Raw genomic sequence first — 20,276 nt, 5'->3', positions numbered from 1 at the left:
CATCAAAAACGAATGGACAAGAACTGTCATATTCCTAACTTGATACAGGCATTTTCAAATGTAGAAAATGGTGGATTAAACCTTGTTTTAAAGCGCTAATGTAAGTCGGTTAAGGGGCCGTTTCTGATACACAGTTTAAGAACTTCAACAAATTTATAATAAACCTTACACAAAACATCAGAGTGTTCGAAACCTACAGGATATGAAGAAAAGTAGACTAAGATAGAGGTATTATATACTAAAATGTAAAACTCAAACACGCCAATTGATGATTAAAAAAGTGTTAACTTTTGTAAGAGCATTTCCGGTTTGGACTTTCCTAGAAGTTTGTTATTTTTGTAACATATAATCAAATGTGCCAAATATTTGATCACATAAATATTGCAGAATTGATCGCAAAAAGCCGACTATTAGAAATCCAAGGATGTATAAGAACCTAAACAGTTTGGAGAGCTATGTAACCAAAAAGTACTTAAAAATAGCCAAAACAATCTAAATTGCCTGAAGGAGTTTCTTTATAATTTTAAAATTTATAAACGTACAATTTTAGAAATGTTGTTATTATTTATGTCAGTACCGAACTTCTTACTACCAAGCTAATGATATCCTCGGGAACTGATCGTTCGCCAGCAGAGGTATCGACCCAGTGCTGTAAAAATGAAAACGGCAAGTTATTATTCTTAATGCGTCCGAAGAAGATTTGTTTTAACTGAAAGTTTCCATATCTTCACATGTATCATTTATTATCCTTTTTTATCGTAACTCATATTGAATATTTAGTTTTTAAATTTTAATTTTCCTTACAAAAATATTAGAAAAAGTAAGTTCAAAGATTACGTAAATTTTTACTAACGTTCCATAATATTGCGTAAATTTTTTTTCGTAATTCCTTACCAGCAAAATTATTTTATTTCATTTATATACTACTAAGAGTAGTGCAATATAGAATTTGTACGCGTAACTTGATAGCACGAAATATTGACTAACTTTAAAACCACAGTCTATAAATAGCTATTTGATATTTTACAAGTTTGACATTCCTTTAGCATGGTACCAAGACAAATCAATTACATTGCAATCAAAGGATTTTTTTTTTTTAAAGTGTGCATATATGAAATATGAAAATTGTTCAGTAGAAACGATATATTCATTATGAAAAGGATCAGTTTTATAATCTGCGTATACGTCCAAAGTATGTCATTTTAGTGTCGAGTTTTTTTTATACCTTTTTAGTTTAAACATATTTATTGATAGTGGATCGGGAAACTAGTTATTACAACTCATATTAACCCCTTCCCACTTTGTGGAATATCAGATAAGCTGCACTGTAACATATTCCATGATTGGAAACCATACATGATTACATTTGTACTTGAAATTGCTTCGCGGAGAAAAAGTTCCAATAGTCCGTTATGGTAATTCAGTAAGTACCAATACACTGATTAATAACAGACAGATGTTGGCTTGTGTGCAAAGATTGTTGTTTCTTGAAAATCAAGTGATTACTTTAAATACAAAAACAGTTTAATATCTCAATTAATTCAAAACATGAGTCAAAACACAAACAATATATTTCTTTACTTAAATAAATGTGAACTAAACTTTACTTAGAAAATTCATATGATATAACAACACATAGCTTAATGCTAAATATTGCACGAAACTCAAAGTTTTTTAATAGATTACTCAAATTGCTGTCATATTTTATCAGGTACAGTTTTCCAGGTTTAAGAGGACTTTTTAATTTCAAATATATTTAAAAGGATCTCTCACGTCACATTGTGAAATAAAGATAAATAAATATACAAATGATCACAACTTTATGACTACCGTTCATTTTTTACTTTACTAGGTAATCCAAGATTCTGCAAAATGATTAATACAAGTCTTAATCTTGCTTAACCTATCTTACAAGTATTAGGTGAATTATTGGTCATTGCTGTCAACTGATTTGTAAATCCTACAATATAATTTATATTTGTCATTTACAAGGTAAGACATTCTCGAAAGCTAACGACTATTTATGAATTAAGGAACCATCTCCAACATAGTTTTTGTTCGTCAGAATTTTTTTTAGAATAAAGATGAAAACAAATTGAACCAACGAAGCAAAAAAAATTTAGATGTAATGTTCTTTAACAAATGACAAAATCAAAAGCTCAAACACATTAACAAGCTGACGGAATATTTTTGATCTGACAGACATGCTGTGTATAGTAGGCGCTCTTTTTATATTTATAGATGGAAATAATGCTATTTTTTTTTTTAATGTAGTTGTTCAAACAAGGTCTTCATCCAAAAAAATATATTGGATATTCAGAAACCAGTTGCAATAGTTCCAAACAATTGCATATGATCTTCAATGCTCTTCATCTTTGTACTTGTTTGGCTTGATAAATATTTTGATTTGAACGTCACTGATGAGTCTTATGTAGACGAAACGCGCCTCTGGCGTACAAAATTATAATCCTGGTACCTTTGATAACTATTTACACCACTGGATCGATGCCACTGCTGGTGGACGTTTCGTCCTCGAGGGTATCACCAGCCCAGTAGTCAACACTTCTGTGTTGACATGAATATCAATAAGGTGGTCATTTTTATAAATTTCCTGTATACAAAACTTTGAATTTTCGAAAAAATAAGTATTTTCTAATCCCAGCCACAGATTACCTTAGCCGTATATGGCACAACTTTTGGGAATATTGGATCTTCAATGCTCTTCATCTTTGTACTTGTTTGGCTTTATAAATATTTTGATTTGAGCGTCACTGATGAGTCTTATGTAGACGAAACGCGCGTCTGGCGTACTAAATTATAATCCTGGTACCTTTGATAACTATTTACACCACTGGGTCGATGCCACTGCTGGTGAACGTTTCGTCCCCGAGGGTATCACCAGCCCAGCAGTCAACACTTCTGTGTTGACATGAATATCAATAATGTGGTCATTTTTATAAATTTCCTGTCTACAAAACTTTAAATTTTCGAAAAAATAAGGATTTTCTTATCCCAGGCACAGATTACCTTAGCCGTATATGGCACAACTTTTTGGAATATTGAATCTTCAATGCTCTTCATCTTTTCACTTGTTTGGCTTTATAAATATTTTGATTTGAGCGTCACTGATGAGTCTTATGTAGACGAAACGCGCGTCTGGCGTACTAAATTATAATTCTGGTACTTTGATAACTATAATATGACTGTGGAAATATATAAGAACACAATGTGCTGTATGCAATTGATTAAAACAAATGGTATAACATTTGTTTTTTTAAATTCTGCATGTGTCAAATTAAAACATCTATAAACATCTAATAAACATTTTATAATAAAATCAATCATCACGTTTAGAACGTGTTTTTACAATCTGCATATACGTCCAAGTTATGTCATTTTATTATCTATTTTTGTTTTTGTCCTCCATGATGTGCAACAAAATCTGAAAAGTAAATCAAGAGTTCTATCAGTTTATTCATTATTACTTTTTCTTTGGAATGTATACAAACGCAGGATATGTGATGCATATTTTAAACGAGACTAGGTACAAATGAAAAGTGAAAATTATGTAATATGCGAAGTCCCATAATGTAAGTCACCAATATCTATTTTGGTATATTTCTTTACATGTACTTCCTGAAGTTAAAGATAGTCCATAACATATAATTAACAATTGTGTACGACATTTCGTGAACAAGAATGATTTTTTATATTGATAATTTTGAATCTGCTCGTTTGATTTAATCTTTACACGAAAAGAAATATGTGTTGTTAAAATGTCTTATTCAGTCCTTACTGCGGTCTTCATAAAGGTTGGTTACTTCAAACATGTTTGTTTGTTCCTAACGTAATTTTATTAATTTGATATACTTAGGGTATCCTAATGTACCAGAAATATTTTCTCCTACTTACTAACTATGTTTTTAATTTGACCTGTTGACACTATTTGTTATGTTTTTTTGTTATTTAATGTTAACTTATATCTGGTCTATTACAGCTTTGATAAGTGTTGTGAATTACTATAAATGTTCACTTCTTCGTACGATGAACATCAAAAGTATTTCCTTTCTCCTGTTATACTCTATATACATCACACATACGGCACCTGTGTCCCATTGGCACTCATACCACATCTTCCTATATATATTTATTGTAATTGTCGACAAACTATACAGAAATGGATTAAGGTTGCTCACATAAAGCCTTTTGGTTTGTTTAAGGCGTTTTTTTCTAAATTTCTTGTAATAAGAATATGCTAATTTATAAAAAGTTTTTATTTCTACCGACTTGTTTTTTTTTTATATAGTTTTTGAAAAACATGTATTTCATTATTAAATTTGAATTATTTTAAATTCTGCGATTCTAATTTGTTCTGCTTCAACTATTTGCCACTGAACCTAAAGGAATTGCTGCAGCTTCTATATAATGTCCGACACTAGTTGATAATTTCAATGGTCTTAACTTTAAAAAAAACTTGCAAAGTTTGGTTTATATCTACCTGCAAGAGATTGATTTTAACAATAATACACACGGAAGCGTAATGTAAAAACTACGGAAACTTGTCAGCTGTCATTTACATATTTTTATTTTAAAAAGTTGTATACCAAATATGATCAAATATCTTAACCATATTCGATTTTATTAATTCTGAATGAACATGTTCTCTGCAAATAACAAAAGGGTGACTTCTAAGCAAAAGGCAGATGATGGAAGTAGATGTTTTTTTTTCTCAGCCTAATGACTTCTATTAATGAAAAGGGGAATACACCTTCCTCTTCACTGTCAGTATAAGCAGATGTCATTGCTTCTCCTAATCCCAACCTAGCTAAAGTTTTAGCAAGTGATAACAGCAAGCACCATGTTTCTGGTTTCAATGACAATTAAGTGGCTGACTGAGTTTTCATGGCTTACAAATTTTAAAGGGGGTATAAGCAAAAGAGGATAAAGACAAAATTGAGGAACAGACTGTCCAACAAAATAACACTATCTTGAAACATTATCCCTAGAAGGAGCAGAGAGTACAGAGATGAATATTTATATTTTGACTTATAAATAACTTTTGTGTTTAAAATCAATTTATTTCATATATATATATATATATATATATATATATATATATATATATATATATATATATATATTATTCTTGTAATTCGTTATTAAATACTCTGCATTATCAAACACATAACACAAAGCATTATAATTCATATTGCATGTCATGGATTAATGACTGATTGCTTCAGATCACAAAAGTTCACTCTAAAAAAAGAGTTACGCGCCCTTGAATTTTGCGCCTTAAAAAAATCCTTGGGAGAACACTGAAAGTTATCAACACAACACTCAACCTGAACGTTAAGTTATCAACACAACCCTCAACCAATGCATGACTTAATTTTTCTATTAAGAAAGTACATTTGTCATTTCTAAAGATTTTACAAACGTTAGCATTAATTTATATATCTCATTTTCTATACTTTGTCTATTCTGTTCTTTCTTGTATTCCCATTTTTTCTTGCTGTATCGGTAGAAGAATTATTTCGCAATTCCTTCCATCATAAGGATCAGTCGACTGGTATCTGTACAATATTCCGCATGGTGCAAATTCATCCTCTGCTGCCCAATATAGTCTTATGTGATTGTAACCTATACATGAGAGTACATGTACATGCAAAGGTTGTCTAATTGAATGCATTGAGATGAAGTCACCATAGTTAATGTCCCTGTACGGTGAACCGCTAGGTACTAACTCACTGCTCGAAGCACAGTTTCTATCTTGGGTCGATTAATCACTATTTTCTGTAAATAATGTTTATATGGAATATTGAACGTATTATTTTAATTAAGCAGATATATCATCTGTGTTTATTGCTAAATTAAGGCAATACAATATGAAAATATTGCAAGTTTTATTTGATACGTGTAACTTGGTTTTTCGTTTTATATGTAGTGTTTTGAGTACTGTTGGTCTTTCTCTTTTTTTTTTGCCGTAGCGTTGTGAGTTCAATTTCGACTCACGAGTTGATCTCCTTTTGGTATCTTTCACTTCTTTTTGAAATGAAGTCAAAAAATGAAAACGTATTTTCTAACAATGAAAATTTGATATCATAGAATAACATATAAAATGATGACCGAGGTGCAATGAGTCAAATAATGGATATTTCGGAATAGTGAACTAAAAGGAAGTGTGCAAAAATTTGCGTTTTTTATTGATTTTATTCAATTTGTCTGTCTATTGAAAGAACAGATACAGTTTTTGAAACTGTAACCTTCATATACTAATTATAATGTTTAAGCTAGATCAAAACACAATAACATTTTGGTAGTAATCGATATGATAACTTGGACAGTCAACAAATTACATTTTTTTTATTCATTTTTTGCCATAAAACATATCATTGATCCCAAATTTTATGAGGTCATGGTGCTTGCACAATAAAACAAAAACAAACACAGCTTACTGATTGACAAACTGCTCTGTTTCACGTCGTTTTTTACAAAAAAAAACCCAACTTTTAATCCGTTACATGTACCACTTCAAAATGCCCTCAAAATGTAAATCCTTTAACGACTAATTAGTCCTGAGTGTGAAGAAAAAAGTTCTCACTCAACGTTTACAGTATTAATAACTAAAAACGATATCATAATTTTACAATTTTACATTATTTTTTTTTAATTTCTATCTTTCAACAGCTAATCAATTCTAAGTGTAAATGAAATATGTCCCGCTTAACGTTCACATCAACAAATACGCACAATGAATTATTCAAGCAACAACTTATATTGGTGGTCGTCACGGAATTTATGATAATCTGCTGTCTATAAAAGTGTCTATTTTGATGTTTTATCTAGTTTATTACACCAGGATTAATGCAATCGGTATGTATAAATTAATAGTACATATCTGCGCACAGTACACTATTTGTTAATTTTGATCGTATTAACTTTGAATTATGTACTGCAAGAAGTGATTGATTTAATTTGATATTGTTTACGTAGATATATTTTCGATTTATAGTTCAGAATAATTTCTTAATTAAAAATTCAATTGCATTACCGAACGTTAAATACAATATTCTATGTCTAGTTTTTCTTTAAGTACCATTTTCTGAAGTTAGAACAAATGCTTGTATGCAACTACTGACAAAATTAATAACATATCATTTAAATCATTATTCGAAATTGTTATAGATTATTTCTTATAATCTACAAATTGCACGAAAATGTCGTATATTTTTTGGTTAATGGAATAAATAAAACGCAAGCTATCCGGTTGGAAAAATCGGCGGTAGTGAAATATATAGTTCCCAATTGCAATTACTTATTTATTTATTTTTATTTTTATGCACTGCAGATATAATGTGAAAAGCACCGATAATAATTTACTTCATCAAATAGACAAAAAGTTTTTTTTTCAAAAAATCAATTATACTTTACCTTGCATGATTAAGCTAGAAGAACTGTTTTACTTCGGTCTTAAGATTGATGTGTTTTTAAAAAGTGTACCTTAAATTCAACTTTACAACCGTTTGTATTGCTCATCTGCAAAAGAAAGATTTTATCATTTTATTTTAGTGTTAAAAAAAAACACTTCCAATTCATGTAGTGTTTATGTGAAAATGCCCATATCATACTTTAAAATACAAATTCGGTATCGTATTTCTATGTGATTGAAATATATCGTCATTATCATTTGTGATACATTTTTCGCTTATCATTTATATCAAAACAAAAAGATAAGCTGTCATTTTAAGAGATTGACAGGAGAATATAAATTCAAAATGTGATCATAATACTGTTACTTGTCCTCACTAGCATATATTTATAATCTAATGCACTTTTATTTATACCGATATAATAACTCGATTGACACATTTAAGATAGATACGGTCTCTTCCTGCATGTTGGTTTTTGAATTACTAGAAAACAATTGGGCCAGATCTTTAATAAAATGTGCAAATGTTTAGCGCAGCAGGTAATTCATGTGTAGGAATTTTAATTTTAAAAATGACATGTTTTATCATATATATAGTTGTCCATATAGTATACATATTTGTTTAGGGGCCAGCCGAAGGACGCATCCGGGCACGGGAATTTCTAGCTGCATTGAAGACCTGTTGGTGACCTTCGTCTGTTGTCTGCTCTATGGTAGGGTTGTTGTCTCTTTGACACATTCCCCATTTCCATTCCCAATTTTATTGTATTTTTTCAAACACTTTTGTTTGATTGAATTTTTTTCCAGCTTCATAAGGGGAGGCAACTCAAATATAAAGGCAGATAATTCAGATAAAGTGACTTTTACGATAGGATGTGTTAGGATTTGACCTTTTTTTATTATGTAGCAAGAAAATGAGACACGTTACCCATTTTTGGTTTTTCTTATCTGAAAGCATACTATTAGAACTGTCTTCTAATATTATATCTCGTGCCTTGCTGATCATTTGGCTCTAAACAGTTCCTTAATATCTTCTATAAGTTCAGCCAGAATCACAAAATTAACCGAATATATTTTTTGTTGATACATCCACAAATAACACAAACAAGTGGTTAAAAAACTGTAGATTATCGGTTTGCGTTATTCTGCCTTCTTTTTATGAGCACAACAAATCGTACTTTGTAAACAATCACATGAATTCAAACAAAATGTTCTCTGAAAATTACAAAATCAAGATGTTTAAATGTTCGTTACGTTTGCAGGACGCATTTTCAGTATAAGAATTCAGTGCGAATCTTTATTGTTTGTAAACAAGGCCATGTGAATGCCCAAAAATGCCGCATGACCCTATGTTTTTATTAGTGCAAAAGATAGGGCTACATTTGTACTTTCATGAATGTTATATGAAAGTTTCCAATTTCTAAAGGTAAATCAGGTATAAATTTGATTCCATACATAGATTAGGATTAAAGTCAATGGGAAATTTTTTACTGAATTTACCCCTATAGGAAAATATGCACTCTTTCACTGTACTTGTCGAAGGCCACAAAATAATCCACAAACTCATTTCCTGTAAATTTGAATGTTACGGAAGGTTTTTTGAACCATTTGAAGTTGTTTTTTACACAAATTTCTATCTTAGCCGCGGCTATTTAGGATGCACTGAGTGTACTGTGAGAGGAAGCATGGGGTATATGTTAAAAATCAGTTTTTGTGTGCAGATTGAAAGAAACAATAGAAATGACTCTTTAGAGTTATGATATCAATGAAAGGCACAAATATCCTCCCCATTTACATCACATTTTGCACATATTTCTCCTCATAATATATATAAATTCATATGAAAAAATGGATTACCTCCCTTTGACATAGTGATTTTTTTTTAGCTATGTTCCCCATGTTAAGTTGTAGAACAAGTGGTAAATAAGCACTTTTCTAGTATTTTAACACTCAAATAATCTGACCGCATGAAGATATTCATTTATTTTTACATAACGCATTGCGATTCTTTATTTAAAAACTATACTAGACAACTTTTCATGATTACATGTCCTTCATCTAGGAAACTAGTGTTGAAATGTTTGTAATTGGATTCTTTTGTTAAATAATTGCTTTTAAATATTCTAAATTGTTACTTTAATCTTCCAAATGCAAACTTTGGTTATATTTAGACTTATTTATTCATATTTGGCCCTTTTTTCTACTTCAGTTTTGGCTGTCTAGTTTTGGCGAAGAATCCATCCTGATGTTGGGGTAACAGGAATTTTCTGCAGAGTGATTGTCAATGACATTTTGTGAACTTTACTAGTAATTAAAACACAGATTTAGTATAATTAAACATAATTGTTGTTTTATTTGGTATCAAACTGCTTAAAAAAGCCTTTAAAAAGTCCTTTTGTGCTCTTTTCAGGGCATTTAATCAAAAACTTCCATATAAGGAAAAAATTAATTAAAAGTACACCAAGTCTTTAGTTTCTAGGTGTACTTGCAATACTGGTCAAAGCAAACACAGAAAACAATTCATATTTATTAAAAACATAGCATTTTACACCATTCTTTTAAAAACAGTCAATGTGCAACTTTATATACCAACTATACATTGGCCGCAGTATGGGCTGTAGTATAAATTTTGCTCTATCTTTACAAACTCAGCATTTATGACTGTTGTATTGAAACTGGAACTTGAAAATTGGATACCTTACATGTTTATTACAAAAAAAGAAGGAAAAGAAGTAAAAAAGTCCCTTATAGGGGTAAATTCAGTAAATGAATATACGTCATCAGGGACCGCCCATTTAGGGGAGAGCTTTCTGTATAACACTGAAGTCATATGCTCTTCTGATTGGTAGATAATGTTTGTAATAAATATTTTTGGCAGATGGATCAAAACTAGAGTTGAAAAAAAATAAAAAATAAATGCTAAATGTACTAATTTTTTTTACTAAAGGGTTGAAAAGTAATGGGGGTCAGTATAGGAATTCAGTGCGAATCTACATTGTTTGTAAACAAGGCCATGTGAATGCCCAAAAATGCTGCATGACCCTATGTTTTTATTAGTGCAAAAGATAGAGCTACATTTGTACTTTCATGAATGTTATATGAAAGTTTCCAATTTCTAAAGGTAAATCAGGTATAAATTTAATTCCATACATAGATTAGGATTAAAGTCAATGGGAAATTTTTTACTGAATTTACCCCTACAAAATTTTGTGCGATATGAGCATGCATAAATAAACTCATCATAGATACCAGGACTAAATTTAGAATGTGCATGACGCTAAATTGAGGAAGTAAAATGGTAATTAAATACTCTTTCTTGTAAGGGTAATTGATATTTGCTTTATAATGGTTTCATTAAACGCGCTTTATGACAATACCACTTATCAATTAGAATATTTTACACTGTTTTTAGAAATGATTTCGGTATGTGTTTCGACTATACCACATATACCATGTATACGGCAAACGAAATTATTGTTATGGTGTAAATAATGAAAACTTTTAGAATATAGCTTGAACTTTTTCGCTTATTCCGTATTTCTTATCAGACATCAGAATTTAAGTATTTATCATCAAGTTGAACATAACTACAGTGTTGTCATACTTCTTTATAATTGCGAATTTTATTGCATCAACAATCGGAATTGAAAGGATAGCCACGTACTGTATGTTTGTTGACGATGCTCTATAAGCCATCGAAAGAGAAAAGTAAAACGTTTGGTGATGTATTCTGCTGATCAATCTATTGATAAACAGCTCCCTATGCTTCTGACCAAATTGTAACATGCAGAACTAATAAATCTTTTGTCGAATTGTTTAATAAAAATTGCAGTTGAGGATGTTAAATAGATAATACGGATATTATTTGTTTTGCTTAAATTTGTTTGATATGAACTGTTTCAACAGATGACCGATGGATTGAAATGAAAATAATGCCGTTTTTTGACATAAAAAGCACAAATTAGAGATTCATTTGATTAAAATTTCAAATTGTTCGTTTTTTTCTGCAATGCAAGAACAAAGGGTCTATATTAAAATACTAGTTTGTGTATTTTTGCAAAAAATAAAGGAATAAAGGTGTCTTACTTATCAATAACGTAAGCATTACAATTGAAAATTGGAATTTAAATACTGTCATAACATTTTGCTAGTTTTGCATTGTATGGTTACATTTCTTTTTAATAAAGACAAACACATTATGGTAGATTGATACATGCAACACTAAATATAGAGGTCCGTCACAAAATGTTAATTTGTAAATATATTTTAAAGTTTATTTATGTGTTGATATAAAAAAAAAAGTATACTATTACAAATTATATTTGGTAAATATTAGGTAAATTTTGATAACCATTGCAAATTTCATCTGCGCCAGTGTGCCTAAAAACAAACAATAAAAACTAACTGCAAGATACAGACGTTAAAAGATATTATGATTCACGCTTTACGTGTAGTCGAAACTAATGTTGTTAACTGAATACATGTAGAACTTTGGTCTAATTATGTCTTTCTTTAATTTTACAAATGAATAAGAAAATACCTTATACTTTGTTAACGTATGTGTATAAACATCAACGAGTCTTATCAAGCGTGTTCCTATAGCCTTTTCGTTTATATTATCGTATGCATTGGAAAATTAAGCGATATCCCAACTTTATCGCTATCTGAATTAGAGCGTTTACTTAACCATATCTATGAATACAACTGATTGGAAATATTTTTGTTGCCTTATATCTTAATACTACTAAAACTCTATATCAAGTAGCTGTTGTTCTAACTTTGATGACGTTATTGTTGTGGGTACAAATGTGTTAGGGTTGTTTCTATAAATTATTTTTGTGTATGAAAATATGATAGTGTAATTTCCTTTAAACATATCTGGGACGAAATCAAAATGTTTATCTATACTAGTTAACTATAGTATGGGCTCTGTGAAATATATTCAATGAAAAAAATATACAAAAAACAAAATGTCATTTGAAAAATTTGCGGTAGAAATATACATGTGTAATATGATAAGAGTGTTTGATGGTCCTGTTTGACTTCTGGCAGCAAACTAAGAAAAACACTTGAATAAAACATAAAAAACAACTAACTGTATGAAATGTAGTATCCGATATACGTAGCTGTATTTAAATCATTATCGTGAATACAGTGTTTAGAAATAAGCTAGCTTCTAATTTTAACTACTTAATTATTTTTTTTTTTTTCGTTTAATATTCTTCATTTAACTTGGATGGCTAATATGAAATATAACAGAGTGAAAGCTGTCGGCAGATAAATAAATGTTAAGACACAACATGTTTGAGTAGCAATGTCTACAACTTCGATTTATAATAAACAGTGTTTCCTTCGCAAATCTGAAACGTAAAATTATTTGAAGATCGTAATGATTCTGTTTAAAAAAAAATATGTGTAGTTCCAAGGATTAAACCACATGATCTTATCAAAAATAACGAATTAAAAATATAATTCTTTTTTAAGTCTTGATGTTGATCAATAGTGTTTATAAACATATACAACGTAAGTGAGAATTATTTCTATGAGTTTGTTATATCATCGAGAAGAGCACATGATAGCAAAGAAATATGTTATCATTTTTTTATCAACAATCTGTTTCATATTACATTTTTTGATTCATTATTTACTTTTGAAAATGTTGTTTATTCTAAACCTTTTGGTAGTATTTGCGTGCAACAAATTTTGAAATTTAAAATGTAGTGATTAAACAGCTAGATAAACAAATCCCAAAATGAAATGATAAGACTTTCAAACGATTAACTTACATTAGAATTAGATGTATAATGATAACATGAGGCGTGAACAACAAATATATAAGTCGGGACGACAAAGTAATAATTAAGAACCCTTTCTTCCATAACATCGACAGTGTTTCTTTTTATATATAATACAATCATTATTCACCATTGATATATTAAACATGTATTTCTACTAACATGACTAAAGACACTTACAGAACGCGATTTTTGGATCATTTGTCAGTTGTCATGTGTATTGATCATATTCTATATAAATAAAGAATACATTTGTATTTTTAGTTTCCGATATCACGTGACTATATATTTATGAATGGCGTGATTCACACGGTATGCACTTGGTTATTTAAAGATCAGTACTTGTGATAGTAAACACTTTATTTGTTATAGTATATGATTCATATAACATATGTGCGTAATTGTTAGAACCCATAATTTAAGAACTAAAAAGTTTGAAGCGTTACATTATTTTATCACAAAACGATAATTTCAACACAACCACTCTTTAAATTAAAAAAATAAATATTTTAAGAACAAATTTGTTCTTATTACTGAATAGACATACATAGATATACAGTGTAATTGATGAGATGTATTTATACATCATATCTTAAGTGCTTATCACAATGTACTGTTTAACGATAAGTATATACCTTGGTGTTTTCAAATAATTAAAAACCAATGCATAGTTATTTTATGAGGACCATGCATATTCAAATTTACAACGATTGTTATGATCTGATTATTGGGTCTAATTCTATGAATGGAGATAATATTTCCCACGGTATTTACCCGATTACAGGTGAATAGTTATGATAGTAAATAGATGTAAGCAAATATCGTTTAACAGGCCATATCAACTAGACTTATGACGACAGAACACCTTCGCACTGTTGACCAATCAAATGACTTAACGTCACATCATTGTTGTTCACATTATCATTACAATCGACCCACAAGGTAAGTGTAAGGCAAAAAAATTGATAAAATGTAAACAGTTCAGCGATTGGAATATGTTTCTTTTTAATACGAAGAATATGGACCAACAATCGTGCATAGGAGAGATTGACGAATGGAAAATCAAAACAATCGGAACTGACTGGTTCAGTATATAAAGCATTATGGGTAATATCTTCAACAAGGAACAAAACATTCAACAAATGGACAAGTCATTTAAATAAAACTTAGAAAATTATACGTTATTTTCAATGTCATAAAATTAGCAAAAATGTAATGTGATATTGAATCTTTTTTTTTCTTCTCTTGTTTATTAAATACTTTATATCAACTTGTATATACATGATGTACTTTTTTGTGTTTTATTTTTGTCTAGAAAATTTGCTCAATGACGTTTTCATCATTATGTTCACACATGCAGTAGTCATATATTAGATCATTGGTTATTAAAACCAACAGGACGATTAAAACCAAACTATACATCTTTTTTAGACTTTTCCCATTACTAATATTTCAATCATAAATTATTACACAAGACATTACTGGGGATAGGGATACTATTAATAGAATAGAGAAAAATTGAATGGTTGATAAAAGTGGGTCTCATTGGGGTCTAAGCGTGACGCGGGATTGCCGATTTTTTGTAAGCGTGACACGTGAAAGTCAAATTATTGTATCGGGAAAACGGGAAATGAGGTCTAGCGGGACCCGGGAAATGATAAAAAAATGAGAATTGCTTACGTACATAGTGTAAGCGGGATACGGGAATCTGACAAAACAGTAAGCGGGATCCGGGATCGGAACCCCCCAATGAGACCCCCATAAAAAGGATAGAGCATAATGGACAAACTTAGTAAGTTTCTATGTCAGTCATACCTGCCAATATTTCAAAATGCCCATGGGGTTTTCATGTGCAATGTGGCTGTTAGTCCTTCAAAATCTTTAAATGGGGCTTCACATTTTTTTTTATTATTCTTCATACTCTATAGCCATGTCAAATTATTTGTTTGTTTGTTTTTCAATTGTGGACGTAATTGTTCTTTGAATTTGAGTGCTTTCATGCGGGAAAATATTTTATCATAATATTTCCCCGCAAATATTGACAGTTAGCAGGTATGGTCATATGGTCTCTGGTGGATTGTAATCTCATTAGCAACCGTACCACATTTTATTTTCATATTTAATAAAAGAGTAGAGAACATGGATTTAACAAAAAGAATACAGACATTAATTCACCCTCACCCAGGACCTCATTTATGACTGTTGGCTACTTATGTCTATACTCATGTGACCATATATTAAGTGTTACACTTGAATAACTCACCATGGACGTAACGACTGTCGTGGAACTTTTGAAATCTGACAGATATACAAAAAAGATATACAGATTTCAAAAATGTTATTTCCTACTGTGGATGCCAACGACAATTGTGCATGTATCTATGTATTGATTGATTGTTGATGTTTAGCGCCACTTCTGTACTATTGGCTGTTATATATCATGGCGGCCCTGTTTTATTTGTGAAGTATGTTAGAGTTCACAGAGAGGAGCACAAACATTAAACCTGGCGATCCTTGTCAGTTATGATAGAAGTCCAACACCATGTATATACACTATTAAGACAGCTCGTCCAGTGTATATGTTACAGTGAATTTGTATAATCAGTGATTACGTAGAATCCCTGAAATTTTTTAGGTATTATGTAGAATCACTGGCTAGTTTAGGGATTATATATAATCACTGAAATGTTCTGGGATTATGTATAATCACTAGAATACACGTCAGGGATTATACATAATAACTGAAATGAAGAAATAGTTTTATTTATAAAGAAATGAATAAAAGTCAAATAATTTACTCTGTAAGATCATATTAAAACATCTTTATAAACATATATTGTAAAAGTTAAGCACAATTAATCAAAATGATAACCCCTAATTTTTAAAATGTTAGGCACAATATATTAAAATAATATGCTTCACATTTGTTTTTACCACAACTTCCACATTTAAAAAAAACGTTTCTTTCACATATCGAATCAGATTGTTATCGTAACGCCTAAGAGAAATAAAGTGTTCAGTAAAAACATCTGAAAGTAAACCCCCGAAAAGGGAATTAGCAACCTCGAACTGGTTTGATCAAGATGCCATGTTTTGTTGCCAGGCGATATCCCTTTTCAGACTTTTTGTGAACAATTAGCATTATGCTTTTTGGGTTTCCCTTTCCCTTTTTTTACCCTGTGGAATTGCTATGAGAATATTACACCAAATTTTAGTTTCCTCTTAAATTTTGTTCTTTTTGTCAATCCTTAGTTCTGCCTGTTTTTCTATACAATTAGATGCGCAACTTCTCTCAGTTTGAATTTCTCGTTCATTTGGAAAAAAAAAAAAAACAAACACAAAAAAACCCACATATATATATAACATTTGTGTGCAGCAGAGCGTATCACGTTTAAAAACAAACTACACACATAAGCAGAACTAACGGAAAAGCAAAATTTTGTGCCGGTACCAAGTCAGAAAATCTGTTCCAGTGGGCTCGGGGCTTGTTGTCCTTGTTGAATTATACTCTTTTCTTTTCGGAGGAGTCGGGTGAAGATTTTTGGTGTTATCTCTGCATGGCACTGGCCAATATTTTTTTTATATTCCTGTTTAGTGTTATCGTTTTTGTATGTTTTATAGCACAAAAAAAAAAAAAGACAAAAAAAAAAAATACATAATCTCAAAATTTGTGGACACAGAAAAAGATAAACGAAAAAACGAAATATATTACTTATGTTTTGAACGTACAAGATACGCATTTCGACATTTAATCATTTCCAAAAAATAGACCTTGTGGCAAACGTTTGCAGTAAACTAGCCGCACACATTAGCTATGATGAACCCTAGCATACACTATGCAATTTTGTCATGCTTTGTTGGAAACTCCTTTTGAAAACAGTGAAAGACTTTGCATCAAGATTGTTTTCAATCCGAAATAAGTTATTGAGATTTATTGATATTTATTTGCATAAGGTCGATATATATTTGTCATAGCTCATGTTTATTGTACCGTACCATACTGTTAAGATATAAGTAAAGTACTGACAATCACTTATGATTTTATATATTTCAGAGATATATTATACGTATACATTTCCACTGTGTCTAAACCGGCAAAATTTGTTCGAACTCGATGGTACCTAACAACTGGCACAATGACGGAACATCAATTGACAGAAGAAAGACAGATTTCTCCTTATTTTCTTATTTTTTTTATGATATCGAAGAATATATAGAGAATAATACATAATCATTGCAAAATCCGTATCATATGTCGTATCATCCCGAGACATCAATATCAACCCAAGGGCCTTAAGGCCCGAGGGATGATATTGGTCGAGGGTGATACGGCATGTGATACGGATTTTGCCATGTATTATACGCTTTATCATATATCTAAACAGAAGAGTATTATATTATATGAATTGTTTTCTGATCCATAGCACTGGGTTACCTTCAGTTCTACTTTTTTCTTGTTTCAAAGGCCTTAAAAGAACTGCTCAATTACTTATCGGAAGCACCTGGGTTACCTTACAATTTGCGTGCTGTTGTTTTAAAAATATTTTGTTTAATATTGTATTTATTTGTGTGTTTTGTATTTTTTATAGTTGCATTTAGTGTGCCAAAAAATATGAAAACTTGACGTTCGTGACGTCACATACAATATGAAAACTTGACGTTCGAGACGTCATATACCAAACAATGACGTCATTCAAAAAATTGACCCATTTTGAGGAAAATTTTTCTTGAGCAAAAAAAAAAACAAAATTGACTTTATGTAAAAAAAAAAAAAAAAAAAAAGTAGGGGTGTGATAAAGGGTATGCGATAAAGGGTAGGGGTGTGATAAAGGGTATGCGATAAAGGGTGCGCATCAAAGTTGCGCGATATGGATTAAACAGCAGGCTATTTATCAAATATGCAAAACTACTGTATTTACTACGAAACATATGATAAATATACATATACAACTATTTTCTATTGTGATATGCAATCTAGGCCGTAGCTAGGCATCTTATTTTAGCGAGGAAAAATGATTGAGCCGAGCGAAGCGAGGCAAAATATTTTTTTGGAGGTATGAAATGAATGGTGCAAAATCCTGCATTCTAGGCATTTTTTAGAGAGTTTGATAATGTTTTGAATTTGGACACTTTTTATATAATTTTTTTATATTTTAAGAATTTACTAACACCAAATTTTTAACAACTTTATTTAAATTTATATGTAAGATAATCATCCAAATATCACTGATTTGAGTCTGCTGCCAGAACATAGAACAAACATCGATTCAGTAGAGTTTGCCAAATTTTTCCATGGCCGGTTCAGTCAAATCGCTTCAGAATCATAATTTGGTCTGCTGATATCCTTATCGCGATGAACATGACAAGCCACAATCTCTCGCTACTCATGCATGCTCTTTTCCAAGTTTTCAGTCGTTTCAGGGCAGTCTGTGTTTCTAAAGGAAGCACATTATCATCAATACAATGATCAATGTCTTCTTCCAATTCCTTCTCCATCAGCAATTTGGTAGCAGCATTGATAGTTACAGTTTTGTTTGCAAAAGGGAATTAAGCTTTCCTGTAAGCAACATCATACAGTTGCAGTTACAAAATATTAAACTCGCTTTTATGCTGACAAAGAGTAGACAAACTAGGGATAGAATGAGATAAGATAAATGTATATGATTCTATCTATAGTTATATATATATATGTGGGTTTTTTTGTGTTTGTTTTTTTTTTTCCAAATGAACGAGAAATTCAAACTGAGAGAAGTTGCGCATCTAATTGTATAGAAAAACAGGCAGAACTAAGGATTGACAAATAGAACAAAATTTAAGAGGAAACTAAAATTTGGTGTAATATTCTCATAGCAATTCCACAGGGTAAAAAAAGGGAAAGGGAAACCCAAAAAGCATAATGCTAATTGTTCACAAAAAGTCTGAAAAGGGATATCGCCTGGCAACAAAACATGGCATCTTGATCAAACCAGTTCGAGGTTGCTAATTCCCTTTTCGGGGGTTTACTTTCAGATGTTTTTACTGAACACTTTATTTCTCTTAGGCGTTACGATAAAAATCTGATTCGATATGTGAAAGAAACGTTTTTTTTAAATGTGGAAGTTGTGGTAAAAACAAATGTGAAGCATATTATTTTAATATATTGTGCCTAACATTTTAAAAATTAGGGGTTATCATTTTGATTAATTGTGCTTAACTTTTACAATATATGTTTATAAAGATGTTTTAATATGATCTTACAGAGTAAATTATTTGACTTTTATTCATTTCTTTATAAATAAAACTATTTCTTCATTTCAGTTATTATGTATAATCCCTGACGTGTATTCTAGTGATTATACATAATCCCAGAACATTTCAGTGATTATATATAATCCCTAAACTAGCCAGTGATTCTACATAATACCTAAAAAATTTCAGGGATTCTACGTAATCACTGATTATACAAATTCACTGTAACATATACACTGGACGAGCTGTCTTAATAGTGTATATACATGGTGTTGGACTTCTATCATAACTGACAAGGATCGCCAGGTTTAATGTTTGTGCTCCTCTCTGTGAACTCTAACATACTTCACAAATAAAACAGGGCCGCCATGATATATAACAGCCAATAGTACAGAAGTGGCGCTAAACATCAACAATCAATCAATACATAGATACATGCACAATTGTCGTTGGCATCCACAGTAGGAAATAACATTTTTGAAATCTGTATATCTTTTTTGTATATCTGTCAGATTTCAAAAGTTCCACGACAGTCGTTACGTCCATGGTGAGTTATTCAAGTGTAACACTTAATATATGGTCACATGAGTATAGACATAAGTAGCCAACAGTCATAAATGAGGTCCTGGGTGAGGGTGAATTAATGTCTGTATTCTTTTTGTTAAATCCATGTTCTCTACTCTTTTATTAAATATGAAAATAAAATGTGGTACGGTTGCTAATGAGATTACAATCCACCAGAGACCATATGACCATACCTGCTAACTGTCAATATTTGCGGGGAAATATTATGATAAAATATTTTCCCGCATGAAAGCACT

This window comes from Mytilus galloprovincialis, chromosome 8, assembly GCF_965363235.1.
Source record: "Mytilus galloprovincialis chromosome 8, xbMytGall1.hap1.1, whole genome shotgun sequence".
In the NCBI taxonomy this organism is placed as follows: Eukaryota; Metazoa; Mollusca; class Bivalvia; order Mytilida; family Mytilidae; genus Mytilus; species Mytilus galloprovincialis.
This window is presented reverse-complemented; position numbering follows the sequence as displayed.